The sequence below is a fragment of the Sminthopsis crassicaudata genome, chromosome 2 (genome assembly GCF_048593235.1).
Source record: "Sminthopsis crassicaudata isolate SCR6 chromosome 2, ASM4859323v1, whole genome shotgun sequence".
In the NCBI taxonomy this organism is placed as follows: Eukaryota; Metazoa; Chordata; class Mammalia; order Dasyuromorphia; family Dasyuridae; genus Sminthopsis; species Sminthopsis crassicaudata.
Genome location: NC_133618.1, coordinates 446,274,086 through 446,288,064, shown reverse-complemented (window position 1 = coordinate 446,288,064; position 13,979 = coordinate 446,274,086).

Genomic DNA, 13,979 nt, shown 5'->3' with positions numbered 1-13,979 from the left:
CGAGATGTTCTTCTAATGCAGAAAGCCCTTTTAAAAATTGGCCAATTTGTTTTGGCCCACATTGTCTCCACTGATTATATAATTTTCCTTCACTGGGGACAATGATTATCAGGAATGTGCAGAAGGGCAATAGATTTGAGAGTCAAACTGTTCCTGTCCATTTGGCAGAGATGATCACTCTACATTTTAACAGCTGTTTGGTTTGGTTCAGAAAAAATCTCAAGTTTCTCAAAACTCTGAGTCTAAGATGGATGATCATAATAGAGTGATCCATTTTCCCCATAATAATAATATTACTAACTTCATATCCTACTAATTTTACTAGGAATTGGTCCTCAATTTATGATTTTTTTTTTATAATTGGGAGTTCTTGGGAAAGACATTCCTTATGCCAATTCAGGCTGACACCTTTCCTGTAACTTATGAGAATAATCCAGAACACTTAAAGGTCAGTCATTTGCCTAAGGTCACACACTTAATTTCAGAGATGGGACTTGAACCCATATCTTCTTGGTTTTGAAGGCCACCTCTGAATTAGTAAATTATTTTTAAAAATGGTTATTTTATCTCTTTAGGCAATAATAGGCAGAGCATTAAATATGAAGAATAAAATCAGAACAGTGGCTTAATTTTAGGTTTATTTCTTATTGAATCCCTTTTGACAAGATGAAAAGGATTATTTTCTATGATAATGAGGTTACCATTGCTGCAATTCTTAATGAGTATAATGCTTCCATATTTCAAGAACCTTGTGGGTGTTGCTTCTATTGCTTCAGATTACAGTGTCAGAGATTTCTGTGGCCAAAAAAAATCGTCAATCTATAGCCAACCTAATGAATGTTTTTTAGTAAGGCTGATATTCAAGCACAAGAAATACAGTTTATCAATCAGTCTAGGCTGGAAGTTATTTACTCCTATTTGATACAATCAATCAGAGCTTTAATTCCACTACCATGGAGAGTGAGAACTCAGGTCTTCTTCTACCACCATCATCCAAGGGGAACTTAAGAATAATAATAATATTAAAAATACATCCTATTCATAGAGTTCAATTATATTTCTTACAACATATGTGTCCAATCCTCTGACCCACAAAATTCTAGTCTAGAAAGACAAAAAACAAAATAAACAAAATACAATAGAACACAGATATAGATATGAATATGAGGTTTCTTTTTTCAGTTAATATAGTGCCCACAGGGATCCTTAGGTATGTTTAATACATCCCTCTTTTTTATTTGAATTTGACTTCTCTGTGATGTTTCTGTGAAAGAAGTAGTGTAAGAATGATATGAGCATCCTTCCATATTATAACTAAGAAAACAGACTTGAGGAAAGTGACACAACTATATAACAAGTTAAGAATCAGAGGTTTCCTGACTTAAACTCCAGAACTGTTTCCATCATACTTCCCTAACTCCCTAGTATCTTGATGCACTTTCATTCTTTCTTTCCTATATTCTTTCAAAATTTGATCCTTGGTTATTATGTTTATTGAATTGCTTTGAGAAACATATATGCTCTTTCTCCAGGGAATATTGACTCTCATGCTCTATCTCTTATGGACCTTACTTTTCATTAGGAATGAAAGCTTTAATACAAAGAAATGAATGGCAGCAAGTGAGAGCATCAAGCACTGTGGAAGAAGAAAGTAGTTATAGGATCCCAGATTCTAGGGAGGGTAAGAAGGAATGTCTCCAATTCCATCCCTGAGACCAGTGCTGAGAGACTTTGCTGTGCTTGATTTATTTTTGTTTGTTTCCCTTTTTTGCACCCACAAACAGCCCATCACATACTATCTTGAAAACAAAGCAAATCCCACCATTTTCTCCTTTGCAATAGCTGCTGTCCCATTAATATCTCTGGATTATTTCCAAATCTGGCAGATTCAGTTAGTAAGCCAGATGAGCAGAGCTAAAAAGAAGGAAGGGTTGTCATCAGATTAAAGGCCTCCAAGTATACTTCTCCAACAACCAATTTTAATAATAAGAGTAATAACAGGATGTATTATGTATGTAGCTTCTTGCTATTGTTTTTGAGAAAAAAATAGTTTTTTGCCCTGGTCAACAGTTTGAATTGAAAGTCTTTAAAATAAAATAAAGATGTTTATTTTTGTATATATACATAAATACATGTGTGCACATGTATATGTGAATATAATAATATGTATACATGCACACACATAGGGCAAAAAGAAACAATATTGAAGGAATCAAACCAGCAAAGTTTATATTCTTAGTATTAAACAATTGTGGGAAAGAATAATTCTACTCAGTTACCAAGAAATGAAATATTTCGTTATTAATTAAATTACTCTATTGCCATGACATTGTGGGTACAGGGGAAGGATTTCCCTCTTTGAAAGTTTGAATGTATTATCCATCCCATCATGAACATGGAGTTGGTAAAGAGATAGTCTCTGTAGGTTGTGAATAGTGATAAGCAGGTACCGCCTTGGTTTTCACAGATTTTTTTAGCCTCAGTTTTGAAAGGAACTTCAGAGGCCACCTAGTCTAATTCCTACTTGAGCAAGAATTTAATCATTGTAGTTTTCTAGCCTCTGGGGAACTCACTACCACTAAAGGCTGCCTATCGTACTTTTAGAGAGCTATCATTAATACATTCTAAATGAATATTTTGATTTAAAATTAAAGATTGTACAATTAAAAACATTAGAAGAGAAGTAAATCACATTATTGTCACATCTATGGGTAGGATATATATGATTAACTAAATAAAGGATAGAGGTAATTAAAAAAGATAAAACAAAAAAAAATGATGATATGGAACTAAAAATCTTCTGATCAAACCAAACTAATACACTTTGAATAAGAAGGGAAGTGTTCTAACGAGAAAAAAAAAAAAAAAAAACAACTCTTTTATAATAAGAATTCGATATACACAATATATAATGAATCCCACAATACTTTCAATAAATGAGAACAAAGGAACAAACAGTTCTCAATAGAGGAATCTCAAACTTTTAATAGTCATATGAAAGAATGTTCCAAATAACTAATTATAAGAAATTAAAACAACCCTGAGGTTTTACCTCATACTCTGCAAATTGATAAAGATGACAAAAGATGGAAATAATTAATATTCGAGGGGTTTAAGGAAGACAGGCACACGCTTGAATTGTTGATAAAACTGTGAATCAATACAACATTTTGGAAAGCAATTTGAAATTAGACAAAGAGACCAAGATATCTGTTTCTCAGAGATTCTATTAGTAGGTTTATGCCCCAAGGAAGTCATTAAGACATATACCAAGTATTTATAGTAACAATTTTTACTAGCAAAGAATTGGAAACAAATGAGATGTCTGTGATTGCACAAAGCTTAAACAAACTGTGGTACCTGAATATCATGGATTTTTTTTTTTCAACTGAACCATTTTTTTATTATAACTTTATTTACAAAACATATGCATGGGTAATATTTTTTAACATTGACCTTTGCAAAACCTTGTTTCAACTTTTCCCCTCCTTCACCCATCCCCTCCCCTAGATGGCAGGTAGTCCAATAAATGTTAAATATGTTAAAATATAAATTAAATATACATTGTATGTATGTGTATATATATATATGTGTGTATATATATACAGTTTAAATCAGTTATCTTGCTGAACAAGAAAAACCGTATCTAGAAAGAAAGTTAGAAAAAAAAAACCTGAGAGGGAAAACAAAAATGGAAGCAAACAACAATAGAAAGAGTGGAAATGCTATAATATGGATTATTACTATGCTGAAAGAAATAACATACAATGGCTCTGGAGAAGTATCGAGAAGTCTAAATAAACTAGAAAACTTTGTCAAATTTATAAAAATGTGAATTATTCACCAACAAATAACTTGTCAAATGACAAGAAGAGCATTTTTCTGATAAAGAAATAAATTTATAGTCATATAAATGCTTTAAATCATTATTGATTAGAGAAATGCAAATTAAAACAACTTTGATATTTCATCTCACATCTAACAGATTATTTTAAATGATAGAAGGAAAAAAATGACAAATGTTGGAGGGAAATATGGAAAAATTAGCACACTAATATTCTATTGGTAGAACTATGAATTAATCCAACCATTTTGTAAAACAATCTGAAATTGTGCCCAAAGAGTTATAAAACTGTATATTATTTTGTTCAGCAATAGAACATATTATGTCTGTTTCACAGAATGATTAAGGGAAATGGAAAAGAACTTATAAGTTTTAAAATATTTACACCACCTCTCTTTCTGGTGGCAAAGAATTGGAAACTGAGGGGATATCCATCAATTGGGGAACAGCTAAACAAATTAGGGTATATGATTGTGATAGAATACTATTATGCTGTAAGAAATGATGAGCAGATTGATTTTCAGAAAATTACATGGAAAGATTTGCATGAGATAATGAAAAGTTAAATGAGCAGAACCAAGAAAACATTGTGTAGAATAAAAGCATTATTGTTTGAAGAACTGTAAATTACTAAGTTATTCTGAGGATTATAATTACTCAGGTCAAGTACAAAGGACCTATGAAGAAAGATATTGATAAATAGTAGCATGCATAGCAATAGTTTTACATATATACATTTATATAAACACACACATATATATGCATACATATGTATACACACACACGTATATATAAATAACTGACAAATGGTGGTCTTCTCCAATGTGGGATGGGAAGGAGGAAGGGAGGGAGGCTATTTAAAACTTAAAATGTAACAAAAATAAATTACATTTTTAAAAAATAAATAATAATAATTCACAAAAAATCTACATAAACTAATATAAAGTAAGCAAAGCCAAGAAAACTATATATATATATATATATGCATATATATATATATATATATATATATATAGAGAGAGAGAGAGAGAGAGAGAGAGAGAGAGAGAGAGAGAGAGAGGAAGAGAGAGAACATAATAATGTAAATGATAAAATCAAGCACAAAAAAATTCAAAAGTGAATATTGCAAAAAATAATCATTCTTAAGGAAGAGATATGAAAAGAAAGTACCATTTTATCTTTTTTGCATAGAGGTCTAGGAGTATATTCATATTTTAAGTCTTTTTTGATATTTTGGTCACTTATTGGGGAAGCCTTTTGGGAGAGAGAAAAAGGATAGTGGAGAAAATTATAATGACATAAAAACAAATGACATCAATACAATTTATTTTAGAAAGAATTTACAAAAAAAAAAAAAAAGAAAGAAAATCATTAACAATACATATGTTTAATTCACAGAAGAAAATTTTCCAAAAGTTCAAAAGGACTCAAACACAGAGAACAATTCTGTTACCGTGCTGTTAAACTTAATATAAAAGAGAAAAACTATATAAAACAAATATCCAGTTTTCTATATAATGTTGTGTTACTTTTTGCTGTTGTTATCTTGATGTTGTGACTGTTAATCTTTCTATATGAAAATTCTCCACCATGCCACCATAGCTCAGCTACTACCTGTCCATCCCTTTGTCTCTTTGGTAGGTTCTTTCAAGACTGCATTTTTAGGAAGTACCCAGACCAACCATTCTTAATGCTCTGAGTTTCAATACTACCCCTTATCTGTTTTCTTTCTTTTCCTACTATGGAGAATTTTTTGAAGAAGATTCTAGATCAACCATCCTTTATTCTCCATCTTTCATTCTTGAGATTTTACTCCTATATCTGCAGTGTACCACTCTGATCCTACTTTCTCCACACTTTTTAGATCCCTTTTAGGTCACCTTCCCCTTTTAGAAAGTAAGCTGCTTGAAGTCAAGTATTATGCTTATTTTGCTGGTATTTGTATCCCCGGTGCACAGTAGTTGGCATGTTATATTTAGTAAATGTATATTGACATAATTTGACATGTTTGTTAATGATTATCAAGTTCATTACAGGAAAAAAGGAGTGGGGAGTGAGAGACAATCAAAACTCTGCTTTCATTGACCTTAATCTTCACACCAATTCAAACCTCAATAGTGCAGCAAGTTCTCAGTGTACCTCCCTATTTCCTATCTTCAATCTATTCTGCACATGCAGCCAATAGAATTCCCTTAAAACACAACTTTTATGTCAGCTCCTTGCTTTATACTCTATATAAAGGAAAAGTATTGAATTTTAAAAGTCAACTTCTTAGCTTGAATATTTAAAGCTTTCTACTATCTGTCTCTATTCATCAATAGAAAGAATGAACATGTTTATGGGATATACTGATAATCAAATACAAAAAAAGAAACATAGGTGGCCAGAAGCACATTATGTTTTGGGGAGTTCTAGACCCTGATATATTTTCTTTTCTGTCAATGTCCTCATACAATTCCCCCGAGTGTACATATCTAGTTACAGTTCTGATATGAAGAGAAAGTTATGAATATAAGAAATAGAATCAATAGAATACCTCATTGAGGATCTTACTGTTTGAGAAATTAAATGCTATGAAGTGATATACATTGCCCAGGAACACTTTTTAATAGAGAATCTGTGAAATCATCCTAGTGCAGTTCAAATTCTAGCTGAAGAAAAGCATCTATAGGCTTCCTAGTTTTGATGTAGGACTAACTTGTGGGACAGAACTATCTATCATTCAGCTGCATATCAAGGTTTGAAAGGAGGTCAGATGCATGTAATGTTTGGATTGGCCTTTTCATTATTCTTTGTTTTTGTTCCCTCTTCCTTTCCCCAGGCAAGCTATGTTTTTTTTTTTTTTTTTTCTTTTCTTGTAACTGGAAAGCTAAAGAAGCCAGCTGATTGGAACAGGAATATAAAACCAGCTATTAAGTATGTGTCCCTCCCTCGGCTTTGGTTTGGGATGATGTTGATGCTCCTTAAAGGAGGCCCCTTCTCAAATTCCATGCTGCCAAGAAAAGTAGCCACAATTATTTTTTAAAGACTAGAGCTTGTCAGGGAACATGGAATTTTTTTAAGGGACATTGTAGATGAAATTGGTGGCTGGACTAGGAGACTCTTGGCTAAGAGATACCTACCCTAGTGAGACTGATGGGTATATATGAGGCAGAAAGGGCCTGTTTTTGTTGGGGTTTTTTTTGGCCACCTCCCTTCTTCCTGATCTTATATGTCACTGTCATGCTCCCACAGCTGCTTTTTCCTAATAAAATTATCAAAAGACACTTAAATACCAAATGATGATTAAGAACAGTTTGTCTATTAAGAGAATTGTAAATAGACATCATAAGGCCTGTAAATAACTGGGCTGTCTTTGTGAATTAGAAGAATGGAGTCAAATATGTATCTTATTGAATTAATCTTTTAGATTAGATTTATTACTTATCTTTACCTGAATAAATTATATATTTAGGCATATAACTGACAATTGACTAGTGACTACTACTGCTCCAAATGAATAGTGGTCAAAATGAATATGTGGAAGAAAGGAGTAAGTATTAAGACTTGTCAGAAAGCTACAAACCTTCTAATTGATGGAAAGTGTTCAGTGAATTTTCACAGAGATCAATTGCAACTATTATTCTAATTTTCCCCATTGAAAATACTTGTAATTAGGAGTGGTGGCAAAGTAAATATACTTCAAAGAACCTGAAACTTTTCAAGGAGCATTTAAAAGAGGGGAGTGATCAACATGTATGTGCCAGGCATTATGTTAAGTCATTTACACATATTATCTCGTTCAATCTTCACAGGACACTATGCCATTTTCAATTTTAAAATTTAAAAGGTTAAATAGCTTTCCCCAGTGTCACACTGCTAATAAGAATCTGACACTGGATTTGAACTCAGGTCTTCTTGACTTCAGGACCATTGCTCTATGGACTATGTAACCTAGCAACACTAAAAGGATGATTGCACTATAGTACATAACAGTGAAGTAAGAAAAAAAGAAACAAAATTGGGTTCAGATCCTACCACTGAGACTAAGGATCTTTATGTTCATGGGAAATTTACTTATTCTTTCTTGGTTTACGTTGACTAAACTACAGTATGGGAGGTTGCATTAGTTGACCTTTGAAGGTCCCTCCCAGCTCTAAATTTTTGATTCTTTGTTAGGATTACGAGGTGATAACTCAGGTTGTCTAAACAATTCTCTAGCTCAGAGTTCACACCTTTAGGTGTTTACACCTTTAGACTTCTGAAAAGGACTTTACACATTTAAAGGAGTTTATACTTTTAAAGGAGTTTACACCTTTAAAAGGAGTTCTGAAAAGGAGTTTACACAACCTTTAAAAGGAGCAAGTTCATTGGTTGAAGGAGTTCCCACAAGCACCTGAGAGTATCACAATTCCATTCTCTGTGAGGATAAAAGAAGACAACATTGAGTCTGAAGAGACTGGGAGATTGAGTTTAGATGGTAGTCTGGAAGGAGACAGTCTAGACTAGGAGAAGAACAAGAACTTCAGGGAAGCTCGAGTAGATTCAAAGCCAAGATTCAGGAAGAAGAAGAAGAGGCTGGCTGGAGGCTCCAGAAGCCTCCCAAGAAACCTGCACACAGAGGAAAAGATTATACAGAAAAGAGATCTCCTCCCAGAGAAGGATTATAACTTAGAGACGACAGGACCTTTACAATTCTCTGTAATTTTTGTGCTTTTTTTATTTTAACTTTTACTTCATAATTGGAGGTCTATGTTTTTAATTTCAATTTTATTCAATAGTCAGTCAATATTTTGCAAATGCCTACTATGTGCTTGGTATTATGCTGCTATCAAACACTGATAAAGCATCTATTATGTGTCAGGCACTAACAAAGAAGACACAAAGATAAAAATGGAACATTCTCCTCTTCCAAGAGTTTATATGATACTTGGGATGAATACTATGTATCCAATTCAATCCAATACATATTTTTATTTTGCCTACAATGTATCAGCACTATGCTAAGTGCTAGGTATATAATTTATAAAAAGAAAGACAGACCATGCCTTCAAAGAGCTTACAATCTGAAGATAAATAAATATATAGGAAAATAAATACAGGGAGGATTTTGGGAATATAGCGGAGTAGGTCAAAAAATTTCAAACTCTCCAAATTTCCCCCATGAATAGAACAAATTTGTGCTTCAATGCAACATAGATGTGAAAAATCAAGAAGACTTGGAGAAGAATGGGATCCCCCTGGTTCAACCCAAAGAAATGGGAAGAAAGATGCAAGGCAGGGATTCAATCCATGTGAAGTACAAATACCTCTGTACTAGCTCCACAAAAACACCAAGTGAGAACCCCTGGGCTAGCTTGCTTTGACTGAAACTTCAGCAGGAACTACATGAACTTGTATTTCCTGAACTGCCTGAGGAGTTGGAGGTCTGAGTTAAGAAAGACTGAGTAAATCTCTGCTGATTAGGAAAGCCAGGCTCAGCTGTGGCCCTGACTGAGAAGAAATCAGCACAACCAGTGACTGGAGGAGGAGTGAGGAAGGGAGCTGCTAGCTGTGAGCATTTGCAGGAAGGTGAAGTTCTTGCTTTGGGATTCCAGATCAGAGGGAAGAGCTAAGTGAAGAGGCATCATCTTCCCACCCCACAATCAGAGGTGTTTACACTAAATATTTCTTATTTTAAAAATAATTAACAAGAAAAAAAGAAAGAACTCAATCATACAAACTTACTATGGAAAAAGGGAAGATTGGAGTTCATCTTCAGAGGACACTGAAATAAAAAAAATTTAAAAAAGCTTCTTCTAATGCAAATAGTAATGTTAAATGGCTTTCTGCCCAGAAAGAATAAAAAAAAAAAAAAAAAACTTAAAAATGAAATGAGAGACATTGAGGAAAAAATAAAAACCATTCAAGAAAAACAAAAAGGTTATGAAAAAAAGTTAAGCAAATAGAAAAGGAGACACAAAATCTTAAATATGAAAATAAATCTTTGAAAATTAGAATTGAGCAAGAGTAAACCAGTGAAGTTATAAGAGACCAAGACATGAGAAAATATAATGCAAAGAAAGAGAAAATAGAACAAAATATGAAACATATTTTTAAAAGTGTTTTTATTTTTATTTTTATTTTTTATTAAAGCTTTTATTTACAAACCATATCCATGGGTAATTTTTCAACACTGATCCTTGCAAAACTTTCTGTTCCAAATTTTCCCCTCCTTCCCTCTCCCCCCTCCCCTAGAGGGCAGGTGCTCCAATATATGTTAAATATATTAAAATGTACGTTAAATTTGAAATATGTATATGTATTTATATAGTTATCTTACTGCACAAGAAAAATCAGATCTGGAAAGAAAAAAAAAAAACAACATGAAAAAAGAAAAAAACCTGAGAAGGAAAACAAAATGCAAGCAAACATTAACAGAAAATGTGAAAAAGCTATGTTATGGTCCATGCTCAGTTCCCCCAGGTCTCTCTCTGGGTGTATATGGCTTTTTTCATCACTGAACAATTGTAATTGAATCATCACATTGTTAAAGAGAGCCATATGCATCAGAACTGATCATTATATAGTCTTATTGTTGCTGTGTATAATGATTTTCTGGTTCTGATCATTTCACTTAATATCTGTTCATGTAAGTCTTTCCAGCCTCTCTGAAATCATCCTGCTGGTCATTTCTGACAGGATAATAATATTCCATAACATTCATATAACATAATTTATTCAGCCATTCTCCAACTGATATGCATCCATTCAGTTTCTAGTTTCTAGCCACTACAAAAAGGGCTGCCACAAACATTTTGCACATTTAACATTTAAGATTTCTTTGGGATATAAGCCCAGTAGAAATACTGCTGGGTCAAAGGGTAGGTCCAAAGGTATGCACAGTTTGATAACTTTTTGAGCATAATTCCAAATTGCTCTCCAGAATGGTTGGATTTGTTCACAATCCTACCAACAATGTATCTGTGTCCCAGTTTTCCCACATCCCCTCCAACATTCATCATTATCTTTTCCTGTCATCTTGGCCAATCTGAAAGGTGTGTAGTGGTATCTCAGAGTTGTCTTAATTTGATTTTTAATCAATAGTAATTTGGAGAACCTTTTCATATGACTAGAAATAGTTTCAATTTCTTCATCTGAAAATTGTCTGTTCATTTAATTGAAGAACAGCTTGAATTCTTATAAATTTGAGTTAATTCTCTATATATTTTAGAAATGAGGCCTTTATCAGAACCTTTGAATGTGAAAATATTTCCCAGTTTATTGCATCCCTTCTAATTATGTCTGTATTAGTTTTGTTTATATAAAACCTTTTTAACTTTATATTATCAACATTATCTATTTTGTGATCTCTAGTTCTTCTTTGATCACAAATTCCTTCCTCCTCCACAGATTTGAGATGTAAACTATCCTATATTCTTCTAATTTGTTTATAATAGCATTCTTTACGTCTAGCTCATGAACCCATTTTGATCTTATCTTGCTATATGGTGTTAGATGTGGGTCAAAACCTAGTTTCTGCTATACTAGTTTCCAATTTTCCCAGCAGCTGTTGTTAAATAGTGAGTTCTTATCCCCAAATCTAGGGTCTTTGGGTTTGTTCAACACTAGATTACTATAGTCATTGACTATTTTGTCCTGTGAACACAAACTATTCCACTGATCAACTACTCTGTTTCTTAGCCAGTACCAAATGGTTTTGATGACTGCTGCTTTATAATATAGTTTTAGATCTGGTACAGCTAGCCCACATTCATTAGTTTTTTTTTCCATTACTTCCCTTGAAATTCTTGACCTTTTATTCTTCAGATGAATTTTGTTGTTATTTTTTCTAAGTCAGTAAAATTGTTACTTGAGAGTTTGATTGGAATAGCATTAAATAAATAGGTAGTATTGTCATCTTTATTATATTTACTTGACCTATCCAAGAGTACTTGATATTTTTTCAATTGTTTAGATCTGACTTTATTTGTGAGGAAAGTGTTTTATAGTTTTACTTACATAATTCCTGACTTTCTCTTGGCAATTAGATTCTCAAATATTTGATACTATCAACAGTTATTTTAAATGGATTTTTCTGTGTATCTCTTGCTGTTGGGTTTTCTTAGTGATGCATAAAAATGCTGATGATTTATATGAATTTATTTTGCATCCTGCAACTTTGCCAAAATGTGGATTATTTTTAATAGCTTTTTAGTTGATTCTGTATGGTTCTCTAAGTATACCATCATATCATGTGCAAAGAGTGATAGTTTGATTTCTTCATTACCTACTCTAATTCTTTATACTCTTTTTTCTTCTATTATTGCCAAAGCCAGCATCTCTAATACAATATTAAATAGTAATGGTGATAATGGGTAATTTTGTTTTACCTCTCATCTTATTGGGAATGTTTTCAGTTTATCCCCATTACATATGATGTTTACTGATGCTTTTAAATAGATGGTACTGACTATTTTGAAGAAAAGTCCATCTAATCCTATACTCTCAAGTGTTTTTAATAGGAATGGATGTTGGATTTTATCAAATCTTTTTTCTGCATCTATTGAGATCATCATATAGTTTTTGTTAATTTGGTTATTAATATGGTCAATTATACTAATAGTTTTCCTAATATTGAACCAGCCCAGCATTCCTGGTATAAAGCCTACTTGATCATGGTGTATTATCCTGAGGGTGGTTTTCTATAATCTCTTTACTAAATTTATTTAAGATTTTTGCATCAATATTCTTTAGGGAAATTGGTCTATATTTTCTTTCTTTGTTTTTGTCCTATCTAATTTAGGTACCAGCACTATGTCTATGCCATAAAAAGAATTTGGTAGGAGTCCTTCATTCCCTATTTTTTTAAACAGTCTATATAGTATCAGAGCTAATGTTCTTTAAATATTTGGTACAATTTATATGTAAATTCATCTGCTGCAGGGGATTTTTTCTTAGGGAGTTTATTAATAGCTTGTTTTATTTCTTTTTCTCAAATGGGGCTATTTAAGTAATTTATTTCCTCTTCTGTTAATCTGGGCAATCTATATTTTTATAGGTACACTTCCATTTCACTTAAGTTAGCAAATTTATTGGCATAAAGTCAGGCAAAGTAACTCCTAATTACTGCTATAGTTTACTTTTCATTAGTAGAAAGTTCTCCCTTTTCATTTTTTTTTGTTAATGTTCTTTTTTTTAATTTATTTTTTATTAATTTTTATAATTATAACTTTTTTTTGATAGTACATATGCATAGGTAATTTTTTTACATTATTTCTTGTACTCCCTTTTGTTCCGAAATTTTCCCCTTCTTCCCTCCACCCCCTCCCCTAGATGGCAGGTATTCCCATACATATTAAATATCTTATAGTATATCCTAGGTACAATATATATGTGCAGAACTGAATATTTTTGTTGTTGTTGTTGCAAAGGAAGACTTGTATTCAGAAGGTAAAAGTAATCTGGGAAGAAAAACAAACAAAAAAAAATGTTCACAGTTTGCACTCATTTCCCAGTGTTCCTTTTCTGGATGTAGCTGATTCTGTCCATCATTGATCAATTGGAATTGGATTAGCCCTTATCTATGTTGAAGATAACCACTTCCATCAGAACACATCCTCATACAGTATCATTGTTGAAGTGTATAATGATCTCCTAGTTCTGCTCGTTTCACTCAGCATCAGTTCATGTAAGTCTCTCCAAGCCTCTCTGTATTCCTCCTGTTGGTCATTTCTTACAGAGCAATAATATTCCATAACATTCATATACTATAATTTACCCAACCATTCTCCAATTGATGGACATCCATTCATTTTCCAGTTTCTAGCCACTATGAAAAGGGCTGCCACAAACATTTTGGCACATACAGGTCCCTTTCGCTTTTTTAGTATTTCCTTGGGATATAAGACCAGTAGTAGTATAGCTGCGTCAAAGGGTATGCACATTTTGATAACTTTTGGGGTATAATTCCAGATTGCTCTCCAGAATGGTTGGATTCTTTCACAACTCCACCAACAACGCATCAGTGTCCCATTTTTCCCACAGCCCCTCCAACATTCATCGTTATTTGTTCCTGTCATCTTAGCCAATCTGACAGGTGTGTAATGATATCTCAGAGTTGTCTTAATTTGCATTTCTCTGATCAATAGTGATTTGGAACACTCTTTCATATGAG